The sequence below is a fragment of the Anser cygnoides genome, chromosome Z (genome assembly GCF_040182565.1).
Source record: "Anser cygnoides isolate HZ-2024a breed goose chromosome Z, Taihu_goose_T2T_genome, whole genome shotgun sequence".
Lineage (NCBI taxonomy): Eukaryota > Metazoa > Chordata > Aves > Anseriformes > Anatidae > Anser > Anser cygnoides.
The window spans coordinates 69,199,554-69,210,146 of record NC_089912.1 but is presented as its reverse complement, the minus strand read 5'-3'; the positions used below and the strand labels follow the sequence as shown (position 1 = coordinate 69,210,146).

General features: G+C 44.0%; 1 protein-coding gene across 3 annotated transcripts in view; it reads right to left on the bottom strand.

Annotated features, from left to right (window-relative positions):
• The window catches only part of NIM1K (NIM1 serine/threonine protein kinase), a 29,078-nt gene extending 19,911 nt beyond the window's left edge, over positions 1-9,167 (bottom strand). For 2 of the 3 annotated variants that reach the window (XM_066989125.1, XM_048048441.2), the window contains exon 1: positions 8,688-9,167. The gene's annotated coding sequence lies outside the window, so the exon portion shown is untranslated. Of the gene's footprint in view, positions 1-8,646; positions 8,668-8,687 lie in introns of those variants that run through there. The other variant, XM_066989126.1, reaches the window with a different exon arrangement.
• Between the last annotated feature and the right edge of the window lie 1,426 nt (positions 9,168-10,593).

The following is a 10,593-nucleotide window of genomic DNA, read 5'->3' as shown; positions in this document are numbered from 1 at the left end:
ACCCCCCATTAAAACATACCAAGTCAAACAAACCCGTTAGGCTTTCTAAAAATGCTCTGCAAATGGAGGGAAACATAAACAAGAGATAGGAGAGAACAGTTCGGCCTCCACAAACCCAGCCGGCTAGCGAGGCGAGGCCAGCCAGACAAAACAGGATGAGAAATGCTCAGCGTTACCCCGAAGCCCGACGGCGGGGCAGCTGGCAGCCCAGGAGGCCACCACCCCTCACGCTGGGCCTCGTGGCTTGGCCTGGTGCTGGTCAGGACGGCGGCCTGGGCCTGGGCCCGGGCCGGGCCTCACCTGATGGACACACCAGCCCTGGGCACGACGGCAGTTCTCACCCTTCCGCCACCTGGATTATCGAAAAAAAGTGTGGTGAAGAAGGGCAAAGTCACAACCAGTGCTTGTCAGCGCTTTACAGATTACTAAACCTTGAAGGGGATGTGTTGGCAGCATTTCTGCAGTGAGCTGCTCAGGGTAGACATAACAGTGTTAATTTTGCCTGATAACACATCACACGTGAACAGTCAACACCGCCTTGAGACAGAACTGCCTTATTTGATGGCACAAAACTTCTCACTGTGAAGATCAACATGTTCTTCTGGCTCCTCCAAAGCTTAGTCTGTGACTAGATCTTCATCAACAATATTTACTTTTCTCTCTCTTCAGGGCAGCAGCATATCTCAGTGCCACACTAGCTCAGAGGAAAGGAACAAAAATGCATGTCTCTTGCACCCTCGCATTGAATTACCTCTTAAACTCAGCTAATCACACCACTTTATCTGGTGACAACACGTAGAGCTCAACAGAAATGCAAAGAGATTGTTTTCATAACCTCTCAGTCATGGGCCTGGCGTGAACAGTTTCCCATCACCGTTTACTGGCTTCAGAAATAATTCTGTCCGTTTTTGTTTCTAATTTTTTAAACCTGGCAGTACCTCTAGCCTCTCAGAATGCAAAAACACATCATTCACCACACTGATCATGACAGTACTGAACACCAAAAGTTAGAGAACCATTACTCTGAAAGCCTGCTCCCATCTCAAAGCCAGCTTCAGGCCCATATCCTGCCCCCCTGCACTCTCCAGAACTCCCAAATTTTGCTTAAACATGCTACAGAATTAGATGCATGCATACTTTCCAGACACTGTTAAATGAAAACCAAAGCAAAAAGACAACCTCTCCTTCCACATTGTGCTCAACTCTTGCTCATGAAAATAATTAGATGTGCCCATAGACCTAACACACTATTCACTCTAGGCAATGTCACGTTTCTGCTTACTGCTCCTGACATTCCTTCAAAGCTCTGTGCTTTTCGTATTTTTCCATTACAACAAAACAAACAAAAAAAAGGGCATTAAATTGCTGTTGGTATGTAAAGTTCACTCTGGAGAAGTAAACAGGTTGAGCCCGTGGCTTTACTGAGCTGTTAGCATGTGCCCAAGACACAGAGAAGACTAAAAAGTTTCATAAGCTGTGGGAAATGGACTTGAAACATTACAGCTGAGACGCAGAGGATCGAGTCTCATTTCTGATGAAAGTGGGGTTTGTTCACTTTTTCCATTTTAATACAAACATATAGTTCTTCACCAGTTAAAGGAGGTCTGGCAATACATTTGCTAATTCTGAACTTCTTCAGTTACGATCCTAAATTTAAGAAATAATTCTGAGCGTTATTTGAGAAGTCCTATAATATTATTAATACAGACTCAAAACCTTTATGCCAAGGATTCTAACAAGGCCAAATGCTCAAAAGCTGAGTTCTTTTCCTTCAGCTCATATGAGATTTCCAGTTCCAGGAAGGTTTTCTTTCAATTATTGTTTCATAGTAGCTTAGATTTTACTTCTAATTTCCAAAATACCAACTGAAGAGAGAAAAATAATGGAAATAGAGGCATGTTTTCGTCCTTCCTCAAACGGTTTCTCCAGGTCACCTAGTGGTTGTATTCCAAGATTCAGATAAAACATAGACACCCTTTGAGCATTTCCATATCCATTCTGTACTGAAACATATTTATCAATCCCCAACTTAGCACAATATGCTCATATTTTACACATAGGAAAACTATGCTGGCACACATAAAATTTACCTACAAATATAAATAGGATCAGAGTACAAATCAGATTTAAAATTCAGGAGGCAGATGTCCTTGGCATCCTTGGCAGACATCCCATGTTCAAAGCACTGAAATCCCATACACACATCATGTTGTATTTACTGCTGAGAGGACCAGCAGAGAGCAAACCCAAAAACAAGCTCAGTGCAAAAGCTGCCAAATTTAGGGAGTCTTCATACAGGACTTCTGAAGGATTAGACGTACGCAGAACTGTATTGCAACTAATTGTTGTGTCGGTATTTACCAGCTGAAGCTCAGGTCCCCAGTAGAAAATGACTCTGATATGAACAAGGGATTGATTTTCTTTTTTCAGGCTGTAGCAGTCAGATACCATTTTATGTGCGTGGTGTGCAGACAGACTACCAGTCACAACATCAACACAGCTGCTGAATCTGCCAGCCTTCAAAGCACGGACACGCACACTGAGTGCTTCCTCCAAAAGTAGTTCTGGCCTTCTCAGCGTTTCTCCTTACAGTTTCAGATGGTTGTGCTTGTCTCTAAGGTGTCCTGAATGGTAACAGTAAAGAGACAGAAGAAAGCCTCTTTCACTGGGTATGCACACACATCAGAAAAATGCAGGCTCAGTAACAGGCACCAGTGAAACAAAAGCTATACAGGTCAGACACAAGTGTGTGACTTCAGGGGCTCTCACTCAGTTTTCTTTTCCCTGTACTATAGACTTGAATTCCTTCCTCTGAAGGAAGCAATTTCTGAAACAACACATCTATTAAGAAAGCTACATTCTTGTTGTGAGTTAGTGATGCACTTGCTCCACTTTTAGCCTTCACTGATAGCAATATTTTTCCCTATGAATAGTGGAAGAGGCAATGTCCCAAGACAGGCACTTCTTTGCAAATGTCCCATATTGCCTCAGACGTCTGTTAGACGGAGCTGACAAAAACAATTCCTTTCCTTTAGAGAAGTTATTCTACATCAGGACAAAACGAACTTTCGTATGCTTTTAAATGAAACAAAACCAACAAAAAAACAGATCGAAAGAACTACTGTGAGGTAGCTCTGTTACTGGAGCACCTGCTTAGACTTTGGCAGCACGTGTTCGAAACCCTGTGGTAAGCCCTGAGGAAGGGTCTCAGGCCCAGCCTTGTCATCACACGGGAGAACACTGTAACTACACAGCTATCCCACAGGCATGCCTTGAAAACCGTAACTGCAATTAAAGCAAGTTGCTGTGAGGATGGGACAGGACAACAATTCACCCACTGCAATGCAGTCCTGTATGGCGTTTCTTTGATGCCATGTATGCACCAGACTATCACCCTCTCACATGAAGTCAAAAAAAAGGTTTCCCAGCATCAGGCTTATGGGAATAGCTCTATACAACATACCCAGATGAGAAAGTGTGATATTTAGTAAGAATTAAACCTCAGTTACCATGTGTTTCTTTTGAACTCAGAGACTAGAAAGTTTTGGTAACTCCAACCCACGTTCCCACGTGTATTCAGTACGTATCACTTGGCGACTGTACTTTCACGTGAAGCGTAGGGCTAGGTTTGAACTCCAGACCTTTCATTTTTCTGCCAAACACATCCTCAGGAGGTCATCAAATCCTGGGTCACCAGAGACCAAGAACACTAAAGAGGATGGATGATATAAGCTGCGTCTGGGAAACAAGCCAAGCCCGGCTCTTACTGATGCTCTGGCTCTTTGATTGTGATGGGGAACCCGCAGCTCTTTTTTTCTACTTAGCAAGACGTCAGCTGTTTCAAGTAGCATCAACCAGCCAAAAGGGGTCTGGGACAGCAGAGATCATGATGGGGGGAGGAAGGGGAAATCAAAGAAAAACAAGCAAGAAGGCCTAGAAATAAAATACTTTTGAAAAATCTTCATTACTGATGCAAGAATCTGTCAGCATTAATTACAAATAAACTGCTTTCAAGAGAAACCTCCACCAAATGGAGCTGATTACACTTCAAATTAAGATAAAAAACTGTCATTTATATACCATAGAAGAGCAGACACTTATTAGCTCTGCTTCTGAAATGCTGTACTTTGAGTTTCTTTTAAATCTGATCCTGCTAAAATCTGAGCATTTTTCAAGACATCATGAATGTGCCAGCCTAATGGGAGCCCTCCGTGTGCATCCCCGGCCTCTGGATGACACCTGCCTAAACACAGCTCTGGTGATAAATATGATAACACAGTCCTTAAGGACAGGAGGGCAGCCATGCTCTCCGCTTGCTGCATGCAGCAACACAGATAAAGGAAGCCTGTGCTAGAGGTGTTTCCTGCCAAGCAGGAGGATGCCAAACATACAGCCACACGTGTCGGCAATGCCTGTGTTCAGTGCGGTGGTGCAGATGTGCAGCACACCTACACACAAACTTGCTATGGACCAGGAAATGAATGGCGTGCTGTTGGTGAACCCCTCGCTGCTTTACCATCAGCCCCGGGAACTCTCCACTCTGTGGAAGGCGGGACACATGGTGATCATCCCTGCAGCACCTACATCCAGAATTTAAGAAAAAGCTCTGATTAGTGCTTTTCATTACTTCACACCCACCACTTGCCTCTGTGCTGTAAGTTGGGGGCAGGGGCAATCATTTCCACTAATGTATGTCTCAGTATATTTCCAAATGTCAAATACAAATTATAAAGAAGAAAAATGTGTTTGTAAACACAAGTACACAAAGAAAGCAAACGCTTTTGAAATACAGAAATTACCTAAATCATCAATTAATACTGTGCTCCAAGAGAAGCTCAGCTGTAACTGGGTGATAAATAGTCACCTGAAGAACAGGTATTTCCAAATATGTTACAATAAAGCTGACCTGTAATTATAAACTCAGACTTCCAGGTCTCCTGTGACATTTAGCAGCCTACCATCATCCAGAAGGGTATAAACAACACTGCCACATAAGAAACAACCTTATGTTTTCTGACTTGTAAAAGAGTAGTAAGATGAAGCTATATTATGCTCTCAAAGGGTTGCAGTTATGGCTTAGTTTCCAGGTGGAGATCCTCGGGGGTTTGGGGCTGTACCAAAAGCATCGTGGCCAACAAGGCAAGGGAGGTGATCCTCCCACTCTGCTCTGCTCTTGTGAGACCCCGCCTAGAGCACAGAGGAGGGCCACAAGGATGTTCAGAGGGCTGGAGCACCTCTCCTGTGAAGAGGGACTGAGGGAGTTGGGGTTGTTCAGCCTGGAGAAGAGAAGGCTTCGGGGAGACCTTATAGCAGCCTTCCAGTACCTAAAGGGGCCTACAGGAAAGCTGGGGAGGACTCTTTGTCAGGAGGTGGGGTGATAGGATAACCACCAGAGCATTAACTTCCTGCCGGATTCAGAAAAAAAACATTCTTTCAACTATGCTGTACAGAAAACAGTACTATATATGGCCCTATTTTGGAGGAGAGGGTTGTCATTTTACATAAATGCAGTGTCTCTAAGAGGCCACCCTGCACATAAAACTGGGCCTGGGTACCTTGACTTTGTGAAAGCTTTCACAGACACTGAAGGTCACACGTACGTTGCAGTGAACTATTGGAAAAACTACGGTAGTAATAATGTAATAACTTCAAAATTAGAAAAGAGGCATATGCAACTGAGAATCAGTCCAAACGAGGAGTAGTTCTGAATTCTTTAACGCCAGCTCAGTTTCCAAGCACGTTCTAACTGCTTTGCAGGCAATACTCACATTTTTCATTTCCTTCCAGATTAAATACTTTCTCGTTTTGCAACAAATGCTTTAAAATTTGTGACGCGTTGCCTCTTATTGTTGCACAGCGTAATAACTGGTTTATCTTAAAGAGGGATTAAAGAGTCCTTAAACTATTCACCCACTTGCTAAATCATAAACGGTATCATAACTTAGAACAATTATTTATTAGAAACCTCTGACAGATCCTGAGTTTGGGATGCTAAGCCAAGTCAGATACTTCTATTACAGCTACAAATTGCTCCATGGTTTAACTCTGTGTCTGAATGTGCACCACTTTGACTCTGGACATTATGTAGAAGATAACGAAGAGCATTTAAACCAGCTGTTATCTAGCAGCTCAGTATTGATGATCTAATTTGGAAACTGGATTAAACTGAACGGATTAGCACACCGCTGTACAGCTGCATGGATTTAAAAGTTGTCACGACAACCAGTAGAAAATGTATCCCCCTAATCCTCTCTGAGCAGATCTGTCTCCATGCAGCATTAACAAGATTTATCACTAGCACAGACATACTTACAGTTATTTTATTGCAGAGATCTAGATAGGTATAATCTCTAACTCTCTCTGCAGCTTAAAATAACAATTCACAACCACAAGGAAAGAGAGGCTCAGATTATGAATGACTTCTGGAAGCAGTGAAATGTCCTCGGATGTTATCTGGAATGTATAATTTCTTAAAACAGATTAGTGTTTTTCAATTAATTTTCAAGGGTACTGAGTATACAAGTATGTATTTATGTTATCAATGTAATAAAGTGACTATTATCCCATGCTTCCCACCTCAGGTACAGTCCTCTTATTTTTCTAGCATAGCAAGAGACACAAAGATGTCTATTTCAGAGTTATCTTTCTCAATAACTTCCCTGCTGCGGAGATAAAAGTCTTTGGTATTATGCTTCAGGAAAGACAGTCAGGAGCTGGACAGTATTTTCAGTTCCAATACTGCCTGATTGCAGAATTATTTGTTCTGTGTAACCATAATAAAATATAAGGAAAAAAAAAAGGAAAAGAAAAGCCATTTACCTATTTTAAACGAGCAGTCAGAGGTTGAGCTGATTAACATCTGCGTTTAGTGTCCTAAAGCAACAGAGTGCTACCTACACCTACCTGTGGGTAAAGGACTAGCTTTTCCCAAACACACAGAGGAGCCAGCATGGAGATTTTGCCATTGCCAGCTAAGAGTTTCAAAGGATGGAGTTTCTTGCCTGCCTCACAGTAAAAATCAGGAAGAGAAGCAAGTATTCCCAATTCCTGGAGGTCTGGAATAGTGCTTGGGGCCAGGACTGCCCATGCAAAAGTTGCATGTTTCCAGCTGCGAGGAGCTAATCCCGTTGCTTGTCAGTATGGTTCAGATTCATGTGCTCTCTTTTGTCATCTTCCCCACCCCAGTGTAAGTTTGTCTCCAAAAAAAGCAAGCAAACAAACAAAAAAAATCCAAATCCACGCCAAAGAACACATTTTGAACATATATCTTAAAACCAGCTGTCATTCATGCTTCCCATAAACAAAGCATCACAGCTGACACAATGCAGTATCTGCTCAGGTCAGTACCCTGTACCTCACAGAGTGGGAACTTGCAGTGCACCCACTGCAAAGAGCATCGTCCTGAGAAGTTCGACCTACAGGATGCAGAGAAAAGTCCTCTTCAGCAAAGTGCTAGTTTATGAGTTCATTGTAATGCTGCTATACTATGAACCAGTTCTTTTCCAGTGCTACATCTTTTTTTTCCTTCAAAACAAAATAACTATATTAAAATGTGTTACCATAAATTATTTGTACTTGTAGTAGTAGTGCAGGACCTGTGTGGAGATCAGTTGCGTTAATTTACAATATCACTTGGAGTATTTTCATAAGACAAAGCTAAGAACCTCACAACCAGAGAACGTTTTTAAAAACACCCTAGAACTTGCAATTTTTAAAACAACAGTCTCAAAAGAACCCCAAGAAGTAACTGTAAGAATAGCAAAAATGAGCACATTCAGGTATATTTGTAGCATATGATACCACAGATTAGAAAGGAGATATCAATTGAATTAAAATTGTTCTCTCACTTATAGCAATGGGATTGCTCAGCCTGTGGAACTATTCTAGACCTGAGAAAACATTTGGAAAGAAGTTATCCAGAGAAAGAAAAAAATGCTTTACAAAAATGGCAAGAAGAAAAAAATACAAAACTAATCTTCCTTCTCTCTGGTAATGTTAGTAGCAGAGGTGTAATAGGAACTGACAAAACATGGTTGTGTATTCAGCTTAGGACACTTTGCAACGTAAGTCTAATCTTGCTTTGAATTTACTTTATTATTATTATTATTACTTTACACACACTCACTCCTTTCTCTCCCTGAAAATGAGTATTCTTCTTCATTTTACTTCTTCATTTTACTGTATTTTCCTTCTTACCAGTGGATGGGAGGGCAATCTAAACATGCTCTAACACACAGACACCTCTGATTTTAGGAAATCAGCACCTCAGGAGCCAGTTTCAACACCAACCTGGATCCTCAAAGGGGCAAGACCTGGAAGGGGAAAGCCCTGAAACAACAAATTTCCCGTGACACTTGCTGATGTCCGCCACCCGCTGTGCCGGCCCCTCCACCAAACAACGCCCTCACCCGCAGACCCGGCAGCGCACCCTGCCTGACGGCAGCTAGCTTCCCCGGCAAGAACAACCCCTTTCCGCCGCTCGGCTCCTCCTGCAGCCCCAGCAGGGACCAGGTTCCCCTCAGCCGCAGCCTCCCGACAGCTCCACCGGCCGGGAGAGGCGGCCTTAGGCTCGCCGCCTGAGGGGGACGGGGCCATCCCCGCTCCCCGCGCCCGCCATTTCCTCCCGTCAGGCGGCCCGCCATTTACCCGCCTCCCGCCTCCCTCAGGCGGCCGCGGGCCGCGCAAACCTTGGACAGCTCCGGGCCTCGGGGCGGGCAGGGGCTGTTCCCTCGGCACCCCGCTGGCACCGGGGGACGGGCAGGCTCTGTCCGGGCCCTCCGTCGGGTGACAGCTTCACCTCGGCGAGAGGAGGGGCGGCGGGGGCTGTGTGCCGGCCCGGCTGACAGCCCCCGGTGTGTGAGGGGCACCCCCAGGAGGTGGAGGTGGCAGCTTCGGTTCTCTTCGTAGTACAGCTTTCCTCCTCACAAGAGGGGGCCAGCCTTCAGTTGAAGGACTTGGAAACGGGCTCAAGAGTTTTATAGATGTCAAGGGTCCAGCCTGGGAAATAAAACAAATTAAAAAACGTGGCAGGCAAAACCTAACGCATTCCTCGCCGTGTGTGCAAAGCCCTCGTCACGGTGTGAGCACACGCAGAGTCCCAGCATTGTGTCCAAGCCAGCCGCTGCTGAGCTGTGTTGGTTTGAGCTGGGGAATCGGAAAAAGGCTCCGTCTTCTGTTAGAGCTGCCTGAACTGGCAACTGCTTGAGAAAATAATTGCTACAAGAAAAATGGTACCTCCCAAGGTACAAAATATTTGCACTTCCTTTAACAGGTTACTTTCATTTTTAAATTATTTGCAGCAAAACACTAGAGTTTAAGGACAAACTTGTTAGAAACAACAACAAATCTAACTCCATGTTACATTTTCATATGATAGTCCCTCGGGGGAGATACTTCAATCCTTAAACAACCAAATTAAACACCTAATATAAATGTAATATAAAACTTCATTTGACATAATAACAAGTAACAGAATCTCTGTAACAGTACCATATCCTACACAACTGGCTAACTAAAAGTTCTGCCGCAGAAAACCAAATCAGAGGCTGCAAGATTCTCCTCTCGTGACTGTTTTGCACAGGAATGACATCTGATTTCATCCTCATGAGCCTGCAGATTAAGCTTTCTTCAGCTCAGGAAGAGTGGTTTTCCTAAACAACTAATCCTTTCTTCAGAATAATAATTCAGCAGCTCTCAAACTATCAATCAGCTTCCTTTTCCTCTCCCCACCCTATTTTCAGAAACAGTTTTTGGCTTCTCATGAATATTACTTACAAATCTGGAAGACTACCTCTAACCTGAGTCTGCATTTAATGTTCACATCATCTGTCCAAACGCACCTCACACGTTCCTGTTCATTCCCTTTTCCATTTCTCACTGCCTAGACCCCCATTGCTTTATCCCATTAATTTCATTCTGCAGAAATTCAGCTGTTCACTCTGCACGCCAAGACACGCTGCAGACTGCTGGCAGCAAGTTCCACAGTTGACTGTAGCAAAGTGGCCATTACAGAGAGCAGCCAGAAATTCTGACTCCCCAAACCTTCCCTCGAACCATTATAGGTCTGGTCTGCAAGGGGAAACACTTTCCAATGGAGTTACTGGAGAAAACCTTTCACCCTGTTCCTGAGGCTGTCCCCCACCTCGAATCCAAACCCTTGACCCAGCAGGGCCTCAGCTCACACCCCCAGGCACTGAAAGGCAACCTCTTCCTTGCCAAACACCTGGGAAGAGAACTCCATAGCTACAAATACCAGTTAGGATCTATGACTGCTTTTATCCTGTGTAGAGAAGGAGCAAAACAGCTCTCCTTCCTCCACTGAAGGTGAACATGCAGGATTGCTCCTGCCCCTTCCACGCTCCCACCTGGGCTCAGCAGCACTCTGGATGAAGGCAGCACTGGGCACAACTGAGCATCCTTGCTCTGCTAACTCACAAGCCATTGTTGAAAATGGGAGATCAAACAAAACAAAACAAAACCCAACAGTGCTTGCTAAGCTACAGACCTATGACCAATACCACCTAATTTCTTTAGTTTCATTAAGACACGCAGACAGACTGTTCCTTTAATTCCACAGATACAGATCTTGTGTCC